This window comes from Formica exsecta, unplaced genomic scaffold (assembly GCF_003651465.1).
Source record: "Formica exsecta isolate Colony F162 unplaced genomic scaffold, ASM365146v1 scaffold228, whole genome shotgun sequence".
Taxonomy (NCBI): Eukaryota; Metazoa; Arthropoda; class Insecta; order Hymenoptera; family Formicidae; genus Formica; species Formica exsecta.
This window is the reverse complement of record NW_021849573.1, coordinates 573534-596431: the sequence shown is the minus strand read 5'-3', so window position 1 is coordinate 596431 and position 22898 is coordinate 573534. Positions and strand designations below refer to the sequence as shown.

General features: G+C 36.1%; 1 protein-coding gene across 2 annotated transcripts in view; it reads left to right on the top strand.

The window, feature by feature from the left end:
* Nucleotides 1–22898, top strand: part of LOC115235610 (homeotic protein antennapedia) — a 122474-nt gene that overhangs the window by 19282 nt on the left and 80294 nt on the right. The window contains exon 1 of one of the 2 annotated variants that reach the window (XM_029807508.1): nucleotides 1679–2199. The exons of the other annotated variant lie outside the window; for it this stretch is intronic. The gene's annotated coding sequence lies outside the window, so the exon portion shown is untranslated. Of the gene's footprint in view, nucleotides 1–1678; nucleotides 2200–22898 lie in introns of those variants that run through there. 2 annotated transcript variants of the gene reach the window in all.

The following is a 22898-nucleotide window of genomic DNA, read 5'->3' as shown; positions in this document are numbered from 1 at the left end:
TTTCGCAGCGCAGAGTTTATTCTCGCGCGAATTCAAATTAATGGGACGTCGTGCGAATTGACTTTTCTAAATTATTCAAGCTGCGTCGAATGAGGTTTCAGTAGACATCACGTTTACTGATTCATGGCATTCTTTGGACTCTACATCAGTAGCTTTCTTTTACTATGCAAAATATGGTTCGCTACACAGTTTCATCATATATTTTCTTTTTTTCTCTCTGTTATACATTATTATAACCTATCCGTTATGTATCCTTGAGCATATTATAATTGAAAGTAGACTATATTTTAACGAGAATTATAAAAAAGATACTTTATATATAAACGCAATAAATATATTCATAATCAAAAGGGCGAATTTAAAATATTTTTATAAAAACAAAACATATATATATTTCAAGATATTGTGCCAAGTATACATACATACATACATACATATTATATATATATATATACACGCTTCGATATTTTGGCTGAAAATGTATAGTAGCAGTCAATGTACGTACCTACAATATGTAGCGTGTCTACCACGTGGCCACGGAGAGAATTGAGTATGTATATGTGCGGGGGAACGGCCACAAATCACCATTACTCGATGTATATCGCGACGCTATATAATTATACCTATAACGCCAAGCACCAGGTAATGGCTCAATCCTGCATGTACATTCGATGATAACCAGCCCTGAAGGTGAAGCGCTAGGTGGGATCTCTCTTCACTGCCCGCCAGATTTGAACCTAGCCATCCGCTATTGGCTAAACGATAGTCACGTGTCACGTTACGTCATCGTGGCCATCCTTGTGAGTGTACGAAATCAGCGGCGAAGGGAGCGAGAGAGAGAGAGAGAGAGAGAAGGAGAAAGCGCGGGAGAGACGATCAAGAGATGGGAAAGTAAAGAGGGGGAAAACGCGCGCGCACGACGGAGACATCGCACTTATCCTTAGAGAGGGCAAGAACGATATCGAAGAGGGATGAAAATACCGTTCGCGAGAAACGAGGACGGCTATATATTGCGAAGGGAAAGCAACATTTGAAGGGTGGAGGTAGGAGGAGAAGGAACGATTCACAGAATGTAAGCGGAAGCGAGAGAAGTGAGGCGCGGATAGAGAGGCCTGAGCGAAGCGGGAAAGAGGCAGCAAGAGTGAGTCTACACCCTTCTACGCCGTACTACTCCCTCCCGCCATTAACAACGCCCTTGCATATAAATCCGGCTCCTATACGTGTGTAGTCGATCACCCGCGTGTGCGTGGATCGTTCGTCTCTGTTCATTTCGCATGTCCCGTGATGTCACCGTCTCCTTCTAAAGAGCCGGCGCTCTCCCTTTCTCTAAATACGCTCTCGCTCGTACGGTCCGAACTCCCCGCCTTTGCGCTGGCCGCAGGATAGCCGCGGAGAGGAGAGTTAGGAGCTCGTGGGACGAAGCAAGACACAACGACGAGAGTAACGTGCACGCGGAAGAGACGACACGAATACGAGAGAGAGAGAGAAAGGGAGATAGAATGAGAGATAGCGAGCGAGGGAGAACGAGAGAGCTCTCTAGCCAACAGTAGTGGGATGAAAACACACGAGGAGCGAGGCAGAGAGAGAAAGAGAGAGAGAGAGAGAGAACGAAGGCAGCGCCGCGTGGCGGCACGAGGTGGGGACTATCGGGCCGTAAACCATCCGCGGTGAACATTTAACTCACGTATTGCCATCCAACAAGTTTGCTTTGGCCGGTGAAAGAGCGTCCCCGAGTATCTCAGAGTCGGCGTCGAGAAGGCGAAACCTCCGCGAGATCTCCGCGCGAGGAGGTGGACGAGGCCTATCGCGACACACGCGGCAATCCCGTGCAAGGACGTTCCCGTCCTTCCGTTCGCTGGAGTTACGATCGGACAAATCTATCGGGGCGAAGACTCGGCAGCACGTAATCAACGGCGTAAAGTTGGCCGCGAGATCAGTTTTTGGCGGCGATCCGAGGGCTTCGCTCGCAGTCCTGAACGCACGTCCGCGCGATAAAAAGCAGCGAGGCTTCGTAAGCGAGGAAAGGCTAAGATACGCGTCGCGGACCAGGCGTCTCGGTAATCGAGGTAAGCGGATGGAACGACTAATTTGAGAGGACGGGCGAGAATCAGGCGCTATCATGAGTTGCAAGGAACGTGCGCGGACTAACCTTCCGCAAAGACGACTTCGCTACCGTTGATCCCGCATCGGCCGCTATCGGTAAGTCTCGTCAGTTGTAATTAACACGGCAGTGTCACGGCACGTAAATGCGTCGTTTCCTATACGCGACTCGTTTAATACATTCGTTTAATACGCTCGGGCAAGAAATTATGTCAAAAGGTAAAGCTGTCAAAGCAATGAACTCGGATCGTTCTCCCGCCAAAATGTCTAGCAGTGCACATGCTCCGTCAGTTAGAGCTGCTATAACGAGATAACTTTCTTGTTATATCTCTAGATTGCTTTGGTTAATTTGAAGTTAGATTGTGTCGCGATATACTAAATGAAACAGCTGTTGTCTATAGATATATGTTGTGTGCCGTTTCACTGATTATTCTATTATATAAACACTCGTTTTTGTGACATATATGAGATGTTTATATATCGTGTATTTTGGCAGATGTATCGCGAGGCTATATAATACTTTATTCTCATATGTGCGAGTATGTTTCGAAATTTATTTATTAATATATGTATTAATCTGTCCCCTCCCCCCTCTCTCTCTCTCTCTCTTTCTCTCTCTCTCTCTCTCTCTCTCTCTCTCTCTATTTTGGGCATGTATTTATAGATGTTACAATATATGCTACGATTTGTCATGTTATTTGATATGCTTTGTTAGACGCATGAATTGAACGACGTATGATATTGAACGACGATCTTTGATAATGCGTACATGGTATCAATTGCAATATATTAATGAAAGAATGTAGATAGTGATATTTTTTTATAACATATTATAACGCGGAATAAATAAATAAATAGCATCATAAATATATAAACTATTATTAAAAACGAAAATTTGAAAGAATGATATTTAAAGAAGCATCTATTTACACGTAATAAATTACTAACAATTAAGGACGCGTGCCAAAATTGTCACTAATCATTAAATCAAGTTTACCAGTTCATTCCCTTCTATATAATCTGTGCCAATGCATCTAAATCATTTCATTTAAATTGCTGTATACATTGTAAAAGAATAGAATATTCAAAAAAAAATTTTTTATCTGCTAAAAGTTTAGTTTACCTTGTGAGAGGAAGAGTTAAGAATGTAAGGATCAAAATAACTTATTGGAAATGGCAATCGTCATTTTTAATAGTTATTTTGATCTTCTCAACATTTTCTCTTTCTCTCTCTCTCTCTCTCTCTCTCTCTCTCTCTTTCTCTTTTTCTTTCTCTCCACCTACTACACTTAGTAGGCGTTTTCGATTTTCCCAGAGAGGGAAAAGAGGTATCTCTGTCCAAAAATAAAGTGAGTTTAGTATCGTGGAACCTGAGGGTAAAATAGGTAGTGTATATACCGTAGCTACGCCTGACGGAGGTCATAAATAAGGATCCGACGGTCGGCGCGGCTGCAGGCGGTGATAAGCGTTCCTTTGCCCCCCACCAACACAACCCTTTAGACTTTCTCGTGCGTCATCTTCCTCTTACCGAGCGTACCCTCAAGCCTATCTATGCGCAATACTCCGTTACAGAAAGATATCAAGCTTACGTTCGGTTAGATATGTTAAACGTTAAACATTTATGTTGAATAGCACGACGTTGAGGAACCTGTGAACAAGATATATAACGTAGCACATATAATCACACACATGCCGTTAATAATATCATAGAAAAATATATTTCGTGAATATCTTTTTTTTTTTTAATATTTTACTACTTCCAAATAAAGTATTTATTTCGTTTTTGTATCATTTAAATTTTTTGTAGACTGAATCTAATCTCTTTTTCTCTCTCTTTCTCTCTCTCTCTCTCTCTCTTTCTCTCTTTCTCTCTTTATCTTTCTCTGAATTGTGCGTATACGTGTGTACTTGCAGACGCAATATAATATACATGAAATAAAGTTTAAATAGATAAGATATTTATAAGAAATCTTTGAAATATCATGTAGAATTATTATAAAATTGTAATTTTTTAAAGGTAAAATTATCTGAAAAATTGATTTTGCTGTGAATATATCAGAAACTAAATCTTAACGCTAGTAATTTTTCCCTCTTTTGCCAGCCTCATCTTTTGGTTATATTATCGTCAAATTGTTTATATTATTATTAGATGAAGGGGAGATACTTTTTTTGTATCCGAAATATTGCTCAATATAATTAATTTCTTCAAACTACGTACATTATAAAAATACATATAAAAATAAAATATTTGTGACACTAATATATGGATAACGCGCGACATATTTTCTAATATTCGATGAAAACATTTGCAATAATTCGAACATATATTCGGAATTCACTAGACGGCGATTTTTTCTGGTATCGGTAGAAGTATGTAAAGTCGCGGATCGCTTGTCCTTGTATCGGATGAAGGGGTTTACGAACACTCGAGGCGCTCGAGCGTTTCCCGACCGTATAACGAATAGGTATAGCCGGGTTCCTTCATCCCCTACGGGCAGCACGAAGCGACCATTTCTCATATCAGTTTAGCCGACACTTTCGAGAACTTGCTCAGGGAGCCTCGGGCGTCGCGATGTCATCCGATGCCTCTTGCCCTCTTGCCGTTCTTGCCCGCCTCCCGGGTCTTCCATCCCTCTTCTAACTCCGCGACACCTTAGCGACCCTTCCTCTTCGGCCGAAGAAACCCCCTTTTGTCGTGTCTCTACTCGTGGTCCGCGATTGCCCTTTCTCGGTTTCGCAACCCCCAAAGTGCCGGCCGAGTGCCCGCGGCCTGAAGATAAGTGTCGCCCGAAACTTAACAAACCTTGGATGATAAAAGAGCCCGCCAGGTCTTGAATCATCCTCGGAAAAAAGAACGGCGCATGGCCGAGTTTCTTATCTGTAATTCGTAGTCGAGCGGAAGTCGCTATGAATCGACGAATGTCTCGCTTTTTTATTTTTTTATTTCTTTTTTTATTTTTTTTTATTAAGCTGTTCTATTCAGAGGGATTGATTAATGTGCCGAAGTGTATAATATTGTTTGAAAGTTTGAGGGCAAAAAGATATTCTTATCAAATAATGATAAGAATATTTTTTTGCTCTTAAATTTCTTAAACGATATTATACTTTTCAGCGCAATAATATTGAGATATTCTTATCATTATTTCATAATGTGAAACATCTAAAATTGTTATATCAGCTAGTCCTACAATGAGAGTAATTATAACAAACATATGTCGTATACTATACAGCTTCTCTTGATGCTTTATAGAAAAAAATATTTAGCTCTTTTATATATCTTACAATATTGAGTTAATTCGCGCGCACACGCAATTATAAAAGGAATATTTTATTAGTAACTTGAGGAAATTACAATATTTTGACCGATATTTTTTAATTATATATAGGAAACACTGATTTCCTGATTTCTTGAATTTTTCATTTTGTTTCTAACCAAATGCTGATTACTGAATTATTTGTACACGGAAAAAAAATGCTGTTGCTTCAATTAAAGTCTACGTCACCGGCTGCCACAGACATACATAGTTCATTCAATGATATTTTTATTAGACCAAATATCTGGATTATTAAAACAACTATCCAGATATTTGGTCTAATAAAATTATCATTAATTGAAGCAACAGCATTTTTTTTCTGTGTATATAGTGAATAGATATCTTATATCACATATAATATTGAAAGTTGCAATATATTTGTATTTATTTGATTTTAAACATATTTATGCCATTCACGCAATATTAGATTGAAAATACGATATATAATATATTAATGAATTGATCAAAAATTTAAATAAGAAGTCTTTTCTCTCTCTTCTTTAGATTATTATCATGGCGATAAATTAAGAAAAATATAATTAATATGGATAATATAAATAATTAATTTGGATTCTTTGACATTTTGAATTTAGCAGAACAGAAAGAGAGTCTTATATAGAATTTCATAAGAGCTATACCGTCGGATAGCGGCACACGCGTGATTCCCGTGAAAGTTGTGAAATACAGTAAATATATATCTTTTTTGGCTTTTAGATAAAGCGGAAAATTTATGTACTCTTTAATCAGAGTGTCTATTATTGATTGCAACAAAAACCATGTAAATTTGTAGCTTTAAAGATACCGTAAAGACACATATAATGCTCAAATGATTCAGAACAACGAGTCAAGTATTCACTAATAAGTAATGCTTATCTCTTTAGGCTATAAATTTGCACTGCTATTATTTAGAATGGCAGAAAGATTATCACATTATAAAGGATGACCTTACAACAAAAAAATATTTAAATCTTCGCTTTTCGAAGTATAAAATATTTTCAGAATCTTGTCTAATTAAAGAAGCGTGACGGGCGTATACAAAGGTATACCGTACAGTTTGAGGGTGTAGATATATTTCTGGAGCAAGGTTAAAAGAGGGCAATTGCGTCACCTGTACAATTTATTTTCTACCTGGTGTGCCGTACAAAAATGACCTTATTCACGACCGCCCCGTAAATTAGAATAGTAATAAAAAATGTCACGAAAATGAAATGAGTCTAACGGCAATGCTTCGCCCTTTTTGCGAAGGCCGCTGGCCCCAGAGCGATGCGAGTTTCTGGCTTCCGCCGGTGTTATTGGAATCACAAGAAATATAGTATATTATCTATAAACTTTTAATTTAATTTGCAATCTGAATTCGACATTATTTCGCGAATATTGACATTATTTTCTTATTATATATTTAATGAAATATACATAAAATGTGTGTGCGTGTGTGATATCTTTAAGCATAAAAGAATATTATTTAATAATGAAAAAAAATTAATAATTCTTAGAATAAGCTTCTCCTTTGGAGTCATTTACCTCAAATAAAAAAACTTTTAATGTTCTTATAAATTTTTATTGCTGAAGAAAATCAGTATATTAGTTTCGACAAATTTTATATGTATGATAAAGATACACCATTAGTTCAAGATAGATAACTACAGTTTTTTATCTCAAATCAAAAATAAGTTCTCATCAAAATAATTATAAACAACTTCTCTTATATGCAAAACAATTTAAAATATCTATTTGTATTAAAGCTTAACCTCGTATTTTTTCTTTCTTCCTCTCTTTTACTTAGTAGATTTTTTATTTGAAATTTTCTTTAATTATTGAGTTATAGGGAGAGGGGGAGGGGGGTATCTTATTAAAATATTATTGAAAATGGATATGCTTTATCTTATTAATAAATATATATTTGGATGAACAATACAATATATATTTTATGAGTCAGAAAGCAAATTATAATAATGACAATTCGGTTGTTTATATTTAGTGTGTAAAAATACGTCTTTGAAAACAACAGTATAAAGAAATCTTCGCTTGCAACGCAAAACGATGACCATGTAGAATGATGATTGTGTCATTAGTCGTTGCTGGTGGCCCTTGATTTATAAGTTCAACTCCAGACGGACAATATTTTTGTTTTAATGTTTCTTTTGGCCGAAAGTACGTGCGCGGACTGCCGGATGGGTGCGAGGTGGACATAGGTGGCTGATGATGTCACTCCCTTAGCAGGCAAAAGAGAGGAAAAGAGAGACAGGTCCGTACGCCGTACCGGACATCGGCTACACGGTGCCTAGTTTAAGCTGGGTTGTTGCGATGGCACACAGAGATTACGCGATACACCGTGGAATATACTTAAGGTATCGCCAACAGTTCCTAGATACATCAAGATTGTCGAATCGTTTCTTAACGCACGAATTGCCTCACCATTAATCTGGTACTGATGTAAACAATTTTTCGTTAATCCGATGAATGATATATTTGGAGAGATAATAATACATAACAATATAATATAATAATATGAAATTTAATATCTATAAAATTCATATAGGTTTGTTATTATGCATTCGTAAAATGAGAACAAGTAGATAGCTTTTAAAAAGTTTCTGATTAAAAGGAAAGAGCTATCGCGATAATAAACTCAAGGTGCACTAACATGTTTAAAACTCATTATAATCTTGCACACTTAATGCGATATCTATTTTAAAAGTCGAATTAAGTAACGCCACGCGGCGCCTAATTATGATTATTTCATCGGAATCCTGGGAGCAGAAATCCGACAACGGGAAAAGAATTACGTAGCGCGCGTATACGTTTTAGTACTTCTGATGCGTGAAATACTGCGAGATACATGTGTGTGCGCGCGTGGAAACTTATTTTGCATGTTTTTGCTATGTATCACTATACACAAATACATACACGTGCGCGCTCGCGCGTGCACGAACGGAGCGCGTAGTGTCTGATTAACATGAGAAGCCTGAAACACCTGTGCCTTGAGCATCGCTGTATATAATTATTCGCTTCTTCGGTTTGCAACGTTTGCAAAATCATATGATAGATATCATTCTGTCTCGATAAAAAAATATAATATTAATACTAGTGATAGCTTTGCAATTAATTGGATATTACAATCAGATTTTAATCCCGCTTGTATCGTAAAGAATAATATATAAGCTTCTTATAAATACATAATTTATTGGAAATTTCTGAGATTTTATTATCTAATGCTACTGACATTTCTGTACAATTGAGTATAATATTTTTATCATATTTATTTAATTATGCAAAATTACAAAATTATTGATTGTCACATTTTAGTAACGCAAATTTATAAAGATCAAAATATAATTTTGTATACATATATATCGGTTTATTGCATTTATGTATTTGCAATATCATCTTGTACTGTTAATCATTTAGTGTACATTAATGTTGTATTGCATCTACAATTGCTTGGAAACAGTCTGCTAATTATTAGATCGCATAGTGATATATTACTGTGAGAGAGAGAATCATGAATTATGAATCAAATGCAATGCATATATAGTCTTGGTATATATAAGTTTTTGATTAGTATATTAAAATATATGCGTGGTATATGTAATATGTACATATATATAACTTCGAGTTTTGAACTAGCAAAACATATATATGATATTATAAATATTATTTCAATTATTTCGATTTAACATATTCTATAAAAATATGTACAATATGATTGCAATCGATACTCGCGAATATAATTATTAAATATACTTATTAAAAGAGAAAGGAAGAAAGAGGGAGAGAGAGAGAGAGAGAAAATATATATATTTTTTATGATACATAATTATATGTAAACAATTAAAATATTTTATATATAGAATATTCTAAATAACATATTTTTTATCTATATATTCTGTGATCTGGAATCGATTTTCCCTTAGATAAAAATAATCATCACACATACATTTGTCATGAGTTTCTTATTTTCTTGTTATATATCTGTTTAATTAATTTTTAAATTGTAAATATATCAAACAATAGCAAAACTGATTTGAGAAATTAAATGAAAAAATAAGATTTTACTATCTGCTTACAGTTTTAATGATTACTTTCCGAAAAGCTTTTTACAACAATTTTTTATTTGCTTAAAAGTAACTTATGTGAATCTAAATCTCTCGATATTTTTGTTCGGAAGAAAATTGACTCTAAATTGATAAAAGTATCCGTAAATAAAAGATGAATCGGTTAATCTAGAATATTTTAAATACTTTACAAATGTTACTATTTATGGAAATCTGCAATTTTAAAAAGTAAGTTCTTGTGCGTAGCATATAGAGGAAAAGTTTGAACCGTTCTACAAATAAGTACCGCCGCGGCGGTACAATAATTACTCCGCTACTCGGTTGCGTATTACTCGCGGTGACCATGATAAAAGGAGAAACTGGTTTGAAGACAACGTACGCGATAGAGCTGTTAACGATAAATCGAAATGTGCGTATTCAGAGGTAAAATACACAGTTTGCAGCCTATATATATCCCACATACGCACATGTGCACGCATACGTGTATTAATGTCGCTCTTCTCGTAGCAACTAGCTTGCTTCGCTTGTGTCATTCAGTTTTACATATGCCTATTTCGAATCAGCTTAATTAAGTATTTAAGAAATGAAACTGGTTTTGCTATCTTCGTCTTTTATTTCTCGTTTTTCTTCGAAATACATATTATGGCGCAACTGTGTTCTTTTAACATTTAACATCTTTAAAGAAATATAACGATACTTTAAACAACTGCCATATTCAAGGAAAAATTATTCTCTTTTTATTTCTTTAAGATATTAAAATTTGATATTATAACACTTTCTTTTTCTTTAATTATAGACCAAATAAAATTTTAATATTATTACAAAGGAAAGAAAGAAATGATGATAAAATATGTATCAGATTTTATTATGAAAGTACTTTTGGAATGTATAAGTTTATTTTAGCAACTCTTATTTATATAATCCAATGTTTTAAAATCTGTATAAATTCTATTAGTGTATCCATTAACGCCAAAGTAGTATTAAATTAAAATACGATATCGAAACGTAATCTGTGTGTAGATCAAACATTTCTATTTCATTTTACGCAACTCGTTTCTTTACTGATTAGATGTTAATAAATACGTTTGAACACTCAAGTGTTCTTAATAGCTTTGGACATATAAATTACATCACTTTCCAAATAAAAAAAGTATGTTTTTAACGACTAATTGCGTAAGTATTCGCAGAGGAATATCACATAGGGTAACGGGGAGTCGAGTCGAGAACAATGAATTCAACCGTAATCACAATCGCATTAAAGTACGATGCAACTGATAATTCACATAAAATCACGCACGAATGCACTGATCAATAATTAAATTAATGTAGTAATAATAATTAAAAGCTATTCTATCCTCGCATTTATATTCTCTGCGTCTATTGATTTATAGATCTTTTACATGTATACAATTTTCGAATATTATTTATAATGCAGATTTCTAAATTAAAGCATACACTTTATTGTATATTTAAGATATATCAAAAGTAAATAATTTGATATTTTAATACTTGTTATATTTATATTATCTGTGAAAAGATTTGACATGCTAGGAAATATGTTAATTAAAAAAATTTGTAAAAAATAGAATTTTGAATTGTAAAATTTGTATGAAATATAAAATTTAAGTAGTAGATTCAATAAATCAATAGACGCATACGAACAGAAATATACGAGGAGATAAATAAAATAGTTTTTAGTTATTATTATTATTATTATATTAATTTGATCATTAATTGTAAGCATATGTTTAAACGTGCGGTTTACGAACGGCAATATGTATTCCGTTATCGGCATTAAAAATAGGGAAAAAGCGCATGCAGGTGAACGAGAGGGATAGGTGGGAGTAAACGAGCCAGCGGTGTAGGTGTAAAGCGAGCGTGATTGTGCGTTGGATGAGCGAGAGGTACCTAAAGGGAGTGGTCAGCGTGCTGAAGACTCCTGCTGACCTATTCCTTTCTGTACCTCCGCAGTGCATTATGGCTGCTCGGCAAGGCTCTTGGCTTTTAGAGTTTCCCCGATCATCGGTAGATCGGTGTCTCTCTTCAACGCCGTCCGCTTGAGCTGCACGAAATTCCTTTGGTGCGAATGAATGGAATTTTGCACGCAAATTTGCAGCCGATCGGCCTAACAGTGGCATCGACATTAGTGTCTCTTGATGCCGTCGGTGTCAGTGTCGCATGTGTATGTGTGAACAGGAGCATCGTAGACTGCATCGGGACTATAAAGGGGAATGGGGAAAAGTTCCCGGAAAGCAGTGGGGAGGGAAGGGACTTGTGTCGTTATGGCACAATGGGACCACTACTGCAACGCCTGTAAGTACCGCAAGCTTACAGACTGATCTCTTCTTTCTATTTCTCTCTCTCTCTCTTTCTCTCTCTTTCATTTCTCCTTCTTCCTCTTTCTCAAATTCGCGTTTTCGTTGCGTTCATATCTCTCGCGTTTTCATTCTTGTGCGAGGTTTTTGTTACGCTCTCAAAGCAAGGAAAGCTTTTGCAAGCGGCTTTACCCGGTCCGTGACGATGCAGCGCTTACGGGGTATTTGTGGGATTAAGAATTCTCGCACAGGACGAGAGGCAGTGGGCCAAGCCCACGGATGGCCCGACCAACGCGAAGATTTTGGAAATCTAAAGGCCGCTGTATTTGCGGGTATAAACGCGCGAGTATATTCAGTTTAGTAGACGCAGCACAATTTCAGCATTACATTCGAGTGATAACGTCGATAAATTTTGGGATACCGGTTTACAGCCGTGACAGATTTATCGTCCCGCCGGCAAAGTGCATAACGTGAACGAAAATGCATTGCAAAATCCTTGCAAAAATAATGCGGCACGCAAAATTGTACGTATAATAGATATACGAGCGACATTTCCGTCCGCATTGTGCGAGCAATCGCAATCCGGCCAAATCGCAAATATGCTCGTTGACACATGATGACTCGTTTAATCTTGAAATCCTAGATAGATAAAACACTGCACAAAATCCTTTAGATTGAAACATGACAAGCTTCATGAACAAGTCATGAAGCTTTCCGTATAAACCGCGCGTGTTTATTTTCAACCCGAAAATAGCGATTGCGTGATAACGACGTAAAAATTGTAAAAAAGGAAATGAATTCACTCGGTTCAAACTGGATTTACAATGTCGAAGCACCGTCGTGAGCTTAGAGGAATCTAGAGAGAAGGACCAACCGGTTAGAGCGCGACTTTGGCGGCCGCCATCTTCCCCTTCTCGTCTGTTTCTTTCACCTCGCGTGAGAACCTGCTCTCTATATGCCCACCTTTCTGTTCTTCGGGACCACTCTCCGCGAGAGTTCCGCTTATGGGATTTCTCTCTCTCTCTCTCTTTCTTTTCCTGGACGCGGCGCGTTGAGAAGGGACGGCCTAGCCGAAAATACTTTTCCCTCTTCGTCGGTCGTGCATTGGATGTGCCACGACGACGAGGTGGGGTCATGGGTCTCTCTTCGCCGTTCCTCGATGCTACGAAATGGCCTGTCGTCCCTTTTTCTTTCTCTTTATGACACTCTCCTGCGCGATATTTATTTCAGGTTTTCCACGTGCGCTTTTTCCTTGAGCGTCGATTTCCATTGTCTGTTGTTTCCGTACGCAAATCGTTCGCTCCGCGATGGTTACCAGATTTAACACGTCGGACGATGTTTCAGCGTAAATGGCCCGCGTAGGCTCGTAGGATTACTCACGATCGTTCAAGTTGACATAAAAAGCGCACGAAGTGGAGTGCCGCGGAGTTTTACCGGGCGAAAAAGAAGACGCGTGTGATTTTTTTACGCTTCGTGAGCTCCGTAATACTGTGGGGTATGTTGTACCCACATTAATAACTCGTGTCACCGCGCGGCGGTTTTAATATTTTGCTTTAATATACATTCTTCTCTCGCATAATGAAATATTCATTACAGAATTCTACCATAACTGTTTTGTACGCGCAAATTGATATATTAGACACGCGTAAAGTTATACAAGACAACTTGTGTAAATTTGTCGCAATTTCTGTGAGCATAAAAATTAAACTTTATCATTTATTTAAAATCTTCCGTATTGATTTCTTATTTTTACCTTTGCATATATGTCGTGAAATCTATATTTATTTTTTGTACGCGGTCGTACATGCTCGCCTATGTCGCGCAATTATATAGCAATTATATAGCAATTATAAGAGGCAAATCATGGGGTCCAGTGCGCATAAATCAGTATCGATGACGAAAGCTATTCTAGCTAATGGTTTTCTAGGCCGCGCACTAGTCAACTTTGCGGTATATTTTATCGCGACTTGTGAGGCGCAGATATTTGCGTAAGAATTCTGTGAAACTGGTAAAGCAGGAATAAGCGTGCGCGTTAAATACGCATGATTAAAAGTCTATAAAATGATAACCTTGCGGAATACGTTGGTATTACGGAATTTAGAAGCGCTTTGATGTTTAATTGAACGATTTATGACGTATTTAATTCACACTTTGCATTATTCACAATATATATTTCATTCTTATAAAACTTGCCTATAATTAGACAAATTAAAACAGAATGAGCAACTATAAAAATGATTCTAAATTATCGACACATTTTTATCGATATTATCTCGTTATCTATTCATCAGGCGCTAGTATAATTGATCAATAAGCTTATTATAACGTATCTCGGATATTAATCTTACGGGATGTGTTATAGTGATAAAGTCTATTCATAAAAAGTTGCTATCGGTTAGGTCGCTCATTTATTCGATTTTCATTCGTCGAAGACAAATGAAAAAGAGAAGAGATCGATCGGAGAGTTCAGATACCTGCATTCAGGTATTTCCCTTATCAGTCGATAACCACGCGTGGAATTACGTGAGAATCGCGGGATGAGAGTCAGCCGTCACCGGGCACTGTGAACGTGCCCTAAGGCCGCGCGCCTCCGATCGGTGGAAGGTACGGGAGGGAGAGAGGGTCCGGCGTGACGAGACTGCGAAGTAAAAGGGGAACCAGGCATAGAGTCACCCGCGCAAGAGGGTGACATGCTGCCGAGCCGGTTACGGGGCCCTGCGTCGGTCGCTCGGGGCCCGACCGCCGAGGCAGGTGAACATAACCCACCGCTAACAGAAACCCGGCGCGCCGTTCCGTGCCGCGCAATCACTATATGTATGTGTATAGATGGTAGTGCCTGTATACCGTACGCTTATACGTGTATACAGTGTGTCATTCGCCGTATAATGTCGAAGGCTGGTGGTTGACGTGTCTCGGATCTCCCTGTTCCCCTTTGAATTACTTACAGAATTCGATTATGTTTATATCAATCGTTAAAAATTATTTCCGACTAAAGTAAAACTAATTGTTCAATGAAATAATTATTATTTTAGTTACGCGTTATTTTATAACGGAGCTAATTTTTAAAAAGTTTTTGGAAATTAAATTTGGAATGGTATATATAAAACTTTGTTATCGATTGACGTTATATCAATTGTGCAAGAGAAGATATATGAGAGAAAAGAAATGACAACGATAAGAAATATATTAAAATAAGGAGAATAAAATTATGTTGAAAGGTGTACACAATTTTAATAGTTGATTGGAAACATGTCACAAAAATTGTCATATTTGGAACCGAACTTATAGCTTTTTTTTACACGTGATAGAATACCGGTGCCTATATTTGCACGATGTAAACTTTGCTCTGTGAATCGTTGTGATATATCAAGCCTTTTGTGGAAGCTACACGGTAGCGAATATTGACTAGATCGACGATAAAATATTACTATGTATCAAGCTACAGTAACAAACGTTGCGGTTCATTATACTGCAAAATTGTCTTTCGTTCTACATGTCATCCGTTTAATTACGTTTACAGTCTTGAAACTCGTGAAAAATTGAAGCACTGCGAGAGAGAGATAATATGCTTATAATATAATCATTTCAAGAAATTTTTGTTTCGCGTTCTAGACCGCATTGTCGGGAATATATAATCGTGACGTTAAAGCTACAAGATATGCATATATATTCTTTTCCATTTATAGAATCACGTATTTAGAAATTACGCGCTGGAGCATTCACGTCGGAGATCGTGCACGTGTGGGAATGGCGAGTACACGCGTACCGGTTTCATAACGAGGATTACTTCATTCCTCTTCGTCCTTCGAAGAGCCACTGATTCTTTTAAGATCCGCATAGCATAGAACGAATCTTAACGTTTATATTGTGTGTAACATAAATCCGCATAAGTAAATATAACTTGGAATAAATAAAATAAATATTGAGGACACCTTTAAGAACGAGATAATCAATTTAATTGGAACTGAGAGTTATATTGGACGAAAAGCTTAACAAATATCATTTGATGTACACTATAAAGACAATTGTATCTATATGCGCTGTTAATAGATATACTACATGCAACATCATTTCTTTCATTTATCTTGCATATGTAAAGTTTAATCGGATTGTGACACGTGACTTGGCGTTCGCGTGTCTGCATAACGTATGTACAACATTGATCAGCATACATTCAAGAATATTTATATTTTGAACATAACTTTGAATAATTGGTAATATTTCAAATCAAATGATTAAAATAATACATATCATTTCTATCTTTTTATAGTAACAAATTTGTTTGCTTTTTTTACAAAGAATTGTATAACAATTAAATATTTTTTTGTATTGTTTGGGTATTCTGTTGTATTAAACTCGAAGTATTAAGGAGAACAAAAATGAAAAGAGACATGATTTATTAATTTATTAATTTAATGAGCTCTTTGTTCTTATTATTCTTATCAGAATAATAGTTATAGCTTCAATAAGTTTGTAATCTTCCTTTTCAATTCCGTTTTCAATTTTCTGTTCTCGCGATTTATCTTCTATTTTTACCTTTCTCTGCGAATAAATTTTCCATCTTCAGAAAGACGAGTTTTTCTTCATATTCTCAATATATCAACTCGCTAGCGCACATTGCAAGTCAAGCCTTGTTACGTAAAAATGGAAGGGTCATTGATTCATGTAGAAGCAGGACATGAAAAAAAGAATTTGTTATCTTGTCCGACGAGGCGTGAAATTGATATATTTGCATCGCAAATCCGAAACTATTTTATCAGCTTATGTATGTCCATTTTTGCAAGGATCTCGCGTTTATTTATTTCTAAAACGTATAAATATATACAATCTAAAAGCTTATATATTATTACAATTTTATGTCAATGCCTATCTATAAACAAGAACACGAATACGGTATTTAATTAGATTTTAAGCATAACAAAATATAGTAGCAGATATAGGCAAATGGTGGCTATATTAGAAAGGGATGCGTGAGGGGGAGTGAAATGAAACTAATGTGAGGTATAAATCAACATTACTCTGCATTAGAGTAGAGTTTCTGCCGTAGGCACCTACTAGAGTTTACCGCGAAGGTAAACTGCGGCCACAGGTAGATACTCTACATTACGTGTACATGAAAACGCACACACAGCGAACATCACGGATTCCGTATACATTTACGCGTACCGCGCATATATCGGGGCCATACGCAAGGGAGTATAACCCCCTAACTTCCAAGTTACTTACCTACTTGCCACTTAGATTCCCGACTGGTGCCTACCAGAGTCCGCCAGTAATTCAATGTCAAGCTTACACAATGCTGGATTCAGGCACAGGCCCCCCCATACAGACTTCTTTATGATCGCCAGTTATATTTGTACAATATTAATCAACGTTTCTTTGAATTTTAAAGACATATTGCAAACGAGAAAAGCAGATCGTATAAAACAAGATTTAAATTAAATATTCAAGATATATCAATATTGAAATGAAACGCGAAGCGTAAATGTGTCGACAAATTTCTCAAAAATGAAAGGTATCTTGCATCACTAATATTGAGGGTACGTACATCTCCTCCTAATCATCTAATTTGCATCCACACGGCGATTAACATAATCTGTATTCCGAATATTTATTTGGAATTAGCCGCGGCTCGCTCGTAACTCATGCCGGAATTAGTTAAGCTCAAGGATTTGGGGCTTACCAATCTCCCACCCTCTTTCACGCTTACGCTTCCACCATCAGTACATCCGCGTTATCATATAACTCTCTTCGTCCTTTCGTCTCTACACAAGTCCTCCATCTTTTGTCAAGATTTAAAAAAAAAAATATTAAAAATAATGCAACCAACATATATGTTAAGAATACGATGAGCGCAAAAATATGCAAGCTTGTAATATCATTGCGTGTTACTGTGATTCTGATTTAGCAATACAAATGTATTACAAAAGTTTCACGGCTTGTTGTGCGGAGACAAAAAAGTTTTTTATTATAAAATTTATTAAGATTTTTTGATCATAAGATTTATCCGTATATACTATTTTTTAGCTCGAATATATTTATCGCTGCTATCAACGTAAATTTAAATTAATAGTTAATAATAAATTAGATTGTAAATATTTGCTAAATAAGATCGATAGAGTTAAAGATGATTGATAAAATAAAGCATAATGTAAGCTTGGTGAGATAAATGTTTTCGCTGATGAATATCCTGAATATCTTGTTTAACTTTTGTGAGAAAGCACAATAAACACGACGAGCATGTTATCAAGATATAATACATTTTTTACACAAACTATAGCTCATTCAAAATATCGAGAGCCTAAGGTGCGTGAGGCGAATTGCGAATGATAGATTTCCGTCAATTATAGAAGCAACATCGTATTGTGTTTTATCGTCGTCTGACGGGCAACATTGATTGATCGCAATCGCGTCTATGTAGCTGCCTCCTTGGCCTTTTTGCGACCTGAAACCACACATTCCTTAACTGGAGTGTGCGTTAATACTAAGTCGTGCATATATCGGGATGCGTATTCAATTACTATATTTAACTAAATTTAACCAGTATAAAATATGCCATCCGTGATTTTTTAATGTATCGTTTTTTTACAATTTAGATAAATGCCTTATGCAATTTTTACAAAAGATGCGAGAAAATATTGCTTTGTGTGTGTATCTTGAAAATTTTGATAATAATATATTTCATATTTCTTATGATATTAATAATTATTAAAATAATTTCTTGCAATTAGGTATTTATTGAAATAGCTTTGTAAAATACGAATTCTTTTTTTACTTTCGAAACGGATGAAATCCTTGTTGCCTCGAGTCTATTTCGGCATAAAACGAACCCGTTCATCAGTCGACTTGTTAAAGACAAACGCTCGGTATTCGAACAGCCCATTCTAGAAGTAGCTGTCAGGATGCCAAGCGTTAATAAATATACTTTCGTTGTTAGTGAGAATAGAGTCGAAATCGTCGACTTGCTTTTAGACAATGAGCAGTATAAATGAAGAGCATTATCGATAAAGTGTTCACATTCATCTTTTTTAACAATGCTTATAAATTGGTAATTATACGTGTAATTGCCTCTTTTCAGTGGTTTTGCCAACTTTCTTCACTGAAATTATGCGAACATTACGCTAATATTATATGCTTATACACACACGTATCGTAAATCTTTATGGGTGAGTACCAATCTAATCTGTCCGCACACACACATATATGCATAAAATCATAGGTATCTAATATAAGCGATAACTTTCAATTGCACATCTTGATATATGCAAAATATCCCTCGAGAATGATATCACATTTCATTCTTATCGCCTCTTCTCTTTCTGTCAAGTTTCACTTTTTCCATCGCTACTATTATTTTCCTCCGTCGTTTCGAAAATTACGATCAAATTAAGCAATTTAAATAAGTAATTTAAAGAGTTGGTGAAAGAATGAATGAAGTCACCGCGATTTGATTCAGTTTACAACGGCTAAAAATATTTCTGTATGTTATATTCAAAGTTTTTTCTTCGATATATAAAATTTTAGATCATTTTATTCACTTGCATTGTCTTAATAATCCGAAAATTATTTGACTTTTTTTTGTAATATAATCTTCAATTTTAATTTACAATTAAATTAACAACAAAATCATTATTGATATTTGTATAAATTATTGTCAAATAATTTGTTCAAATATTTATAAAAATAATTAAGAATAATATATAGATATTTCTTTATCAAAATTATTCTTCAAATTATGTAATATATAAAATATTTCTCTCATTTTTTAAACGTAATGTACTTTTTAATGCACTGTAAATATACATTGATGTTCGTTAGTATACTGAAGCAAATTTATATGTATATATATACAGTATTAAGTTCTTAAACGTTGAATATTTTTACAGGCATCAGCTAAAAATAAACTCAAGATTTTATGAACCTCGCGAAAGGGAAGTAATTGCATGATAAAGCCGTTATACTAAAATTTTTTAAAAATAAGTTTAATATCAATGGCAGTTTTCGCGAAAACTTGCATTATAATAGTGTAATTGCGAGACGTTGCGCTGTGTCGTCGCGAGTATATTTCCATAACTTTGCATACATGTTTTAATAATTCATCCCCGTTTGCTAGATAACTGCTGAGGAAAGCATGCTGCGGACGTTTATTAATAAGATACACTAGATTAATATCAACTCTAGATCAGAGTTTACGTTATGTATACAACTTTACCGGCTAATTATAATAAGAAAGATGACAAAAAAACGCAGTCTTGAATGGATGGTCACATGTCTAAAAATTAAGCAAATATGTGATATACGAAAAATGTGCATTGCAAAGAAAAAAATACCGGAAGTAAGTGGACGATATTTATCTTGATAATGATGACTCGTGCCATATAGTCGATTTCCTTGACCAGATCAAATCATATATCGCACGATATTACTGGCAATTCTTGAGATAATATGAGAACAATGGTAAGAATAGGAAAAAGTCTGACAAGGACAATAGCCGACAGAGACGTATAAAGGAAAAAAAGGCGGAGCCGAGTGAGATTTAAGAAAATGTAGTGACGATGGAACGACGTAGCAGCGATATTATGGCATTCATATAATAATAGACGTGATGAACGAGTTTCCAGCTTATTCTTGGCAGCGGCTTTGCCGCTGGTTAGACCCGCTATCTCGAACAGTGAGCAGGGGGTGGCGAGAGGATTCGCAGGGAGACGAGGGGGTTGCATTCGCGAACAAGCAACAATATTAACGGCTGGGTGGTGTGGGGTTGTTGGCTCGACTGCATGGACCCGTAAGATCGGTCAGAGAAGTCGAGCGAGGTTGCCTATATGCCTCTAGACACTCCCGCGGTTGTCGGTATATATACATACATCCCGCGTGCACGGAATCAGGCATTCGAACGACCAGAGCAAATATTTGGAGCCTCGCCACTAAAAACTCGGGACGAGCCAACAGACGAGTTGATTTGTTACACTGCCGCTTTCCTCGCTTTCTTTTTTCGACTATCTCGCTACCTTCTCCCCGTCTTCCGCCCGTTGCCTCCTTCCGTACCCCCTCGATGCTTACATAGCCGAGAATATTCGAGCATCTATCTGAAAATGACTCCTATAACTCAAGTTAAGTATACGCGCGCCCTCATTTACTGTTTATCGATATAAACCTTTTTCATCGCGAAGTCCCGATCTGCCATTATACATTCATGCCCCTCCGCGTTCTTATTCTTTATGGTTATTTTAAATGCGCGGTTTGCTTCGACGAACGCATGTAATTTTATTATGTTTAATTATGTTTAGCATATAAAATGAGGCTTTTGAACTTTATGATCTAGATTACCATCTTCTGTCTCACTGACAAATGTTTTGAACAAAAATGTCAGGAAAGAGTTATGATACATGCAACGTATTTTTTACAACACGCGTTTTGTTTAATACAGAGTCCACTTTGTTTACTAATAAAAAGTTTGCGCAAAACATACTTATTGTTAGATAAATTTTAAATTTATAAACCAATTCGCTAATTTTCATCGTTTTTTATTGTCAAGCGCTTCCTACTTTTTTATTCGATAAGATTCGTCATAATCGAATTACGATAGATATTTATTTCTCTTCATATTCATTTTCCTCATTTCGAATTTAGTCTCAACCCTCATGTCCGTAGAGTTTTTCTAACCCCAAAAGCGAGTACGTATTTTCGTCGGTGCTGAGCAAGCAGCTTTCTTATTCCGTGTGGCGTGGACATATGTTTTATGGAATGCAAATCTTGTCTACCTCGGCCATCTTTTTTTCCTTTCTTACGCTATCCTCTTGGTACCGTTAGTTGTTGAAAGCTGGTTTGTCTTTTTTGTCCTGCTATCGCTGATGCTTTGACATGAATTTACTTACACGAAATGTACATAAATTATAATGGTTACGAATACTAATGTATTTCGCGTTAATTGCAAGAAGCAGATATAGGGATGAAAATTGCGAGAAACTCACGCGTGCAGATATTCGAGCTACTTTATGCGAAGCCGTTGATAAATGGCTGATCCAACAGATGGATGTTTCATATCAACTATACACGACTTGACTCGTTTACGTTGAAATTTATGGCAGCGATGCAATATAAGCCAACAGAGAAATTTATCGATGGGAATTATGACTTTGTAAATACGTCTTTGTATTTTTTTGTGTGTTTTTTTTTTAACATCCGGAACTTTATAAGCCGCGGATGGCAGCGGATTGCACGTCGGGGTCATTAAAGGCCGACGAGCGATATATCTTAGTTTTTATCCTGTGTGAAATTAATTAGTTAATTAAGCATCGCGAGATGGCGTCCATCCAATTAAATCCGCTCACCCCTGTCTACTAATGCGCAGACGCGACATTCAAGAGAGCGTCTCGTATTATACCGAGAACTACCACGGGCACATCTCTCCCTTCCCTTAACTCATTCCATTTCCTCTCTGCTTCTCGCATTTTCATCTTCTCCGTTTAGCCCCCGCCTCTATCTCTCGTGTGTTACCATGACACTCACCTGTCTTCTTTACGCGACATTTTTCTTCTCTACCATCTGCTGGATGTCATACTTTATAATTCTGAACTTTATATTAATTGAATCAAAAAAGAGAATTTTAAGTCATATTTCACAAAAAATTGAATAACAATTTTTACGTATTAATTTTCAACATGTAGCAAAGTCATATATTTTAATTTAATATATTTATCATATTTTTAGAATAAAACATTCAATGTTTTATTTTGTTTTATAGATTACACAATTTATTTATGCACAAATTTATTGAAATCTTAAGAGATGATTATATATATATGTATATTCATATGTGTGATAAATTGAAAAGTTGATTTTTTCAGCAATTAAAGCAACTTGTTTTTGTAATTCGATACACATACAATAAGCCTTACGCGTTCATACTTTCCGCGTTTCTCTTCTCATTCATTTTAATCGAGTAGTCCTTTGATTCGTCTGTATATGCCAGCATCTGTATTCGATTCACCAGCCAAAGCCACTGATGAATGCGCGTTAATTATCTCTTTTAAAACGTTTTTACACACGCAGGTGTCACGCTCGTCACACCTCCCATATCGACGGGAGAATTATTACTACTCCGGGCACTCCTC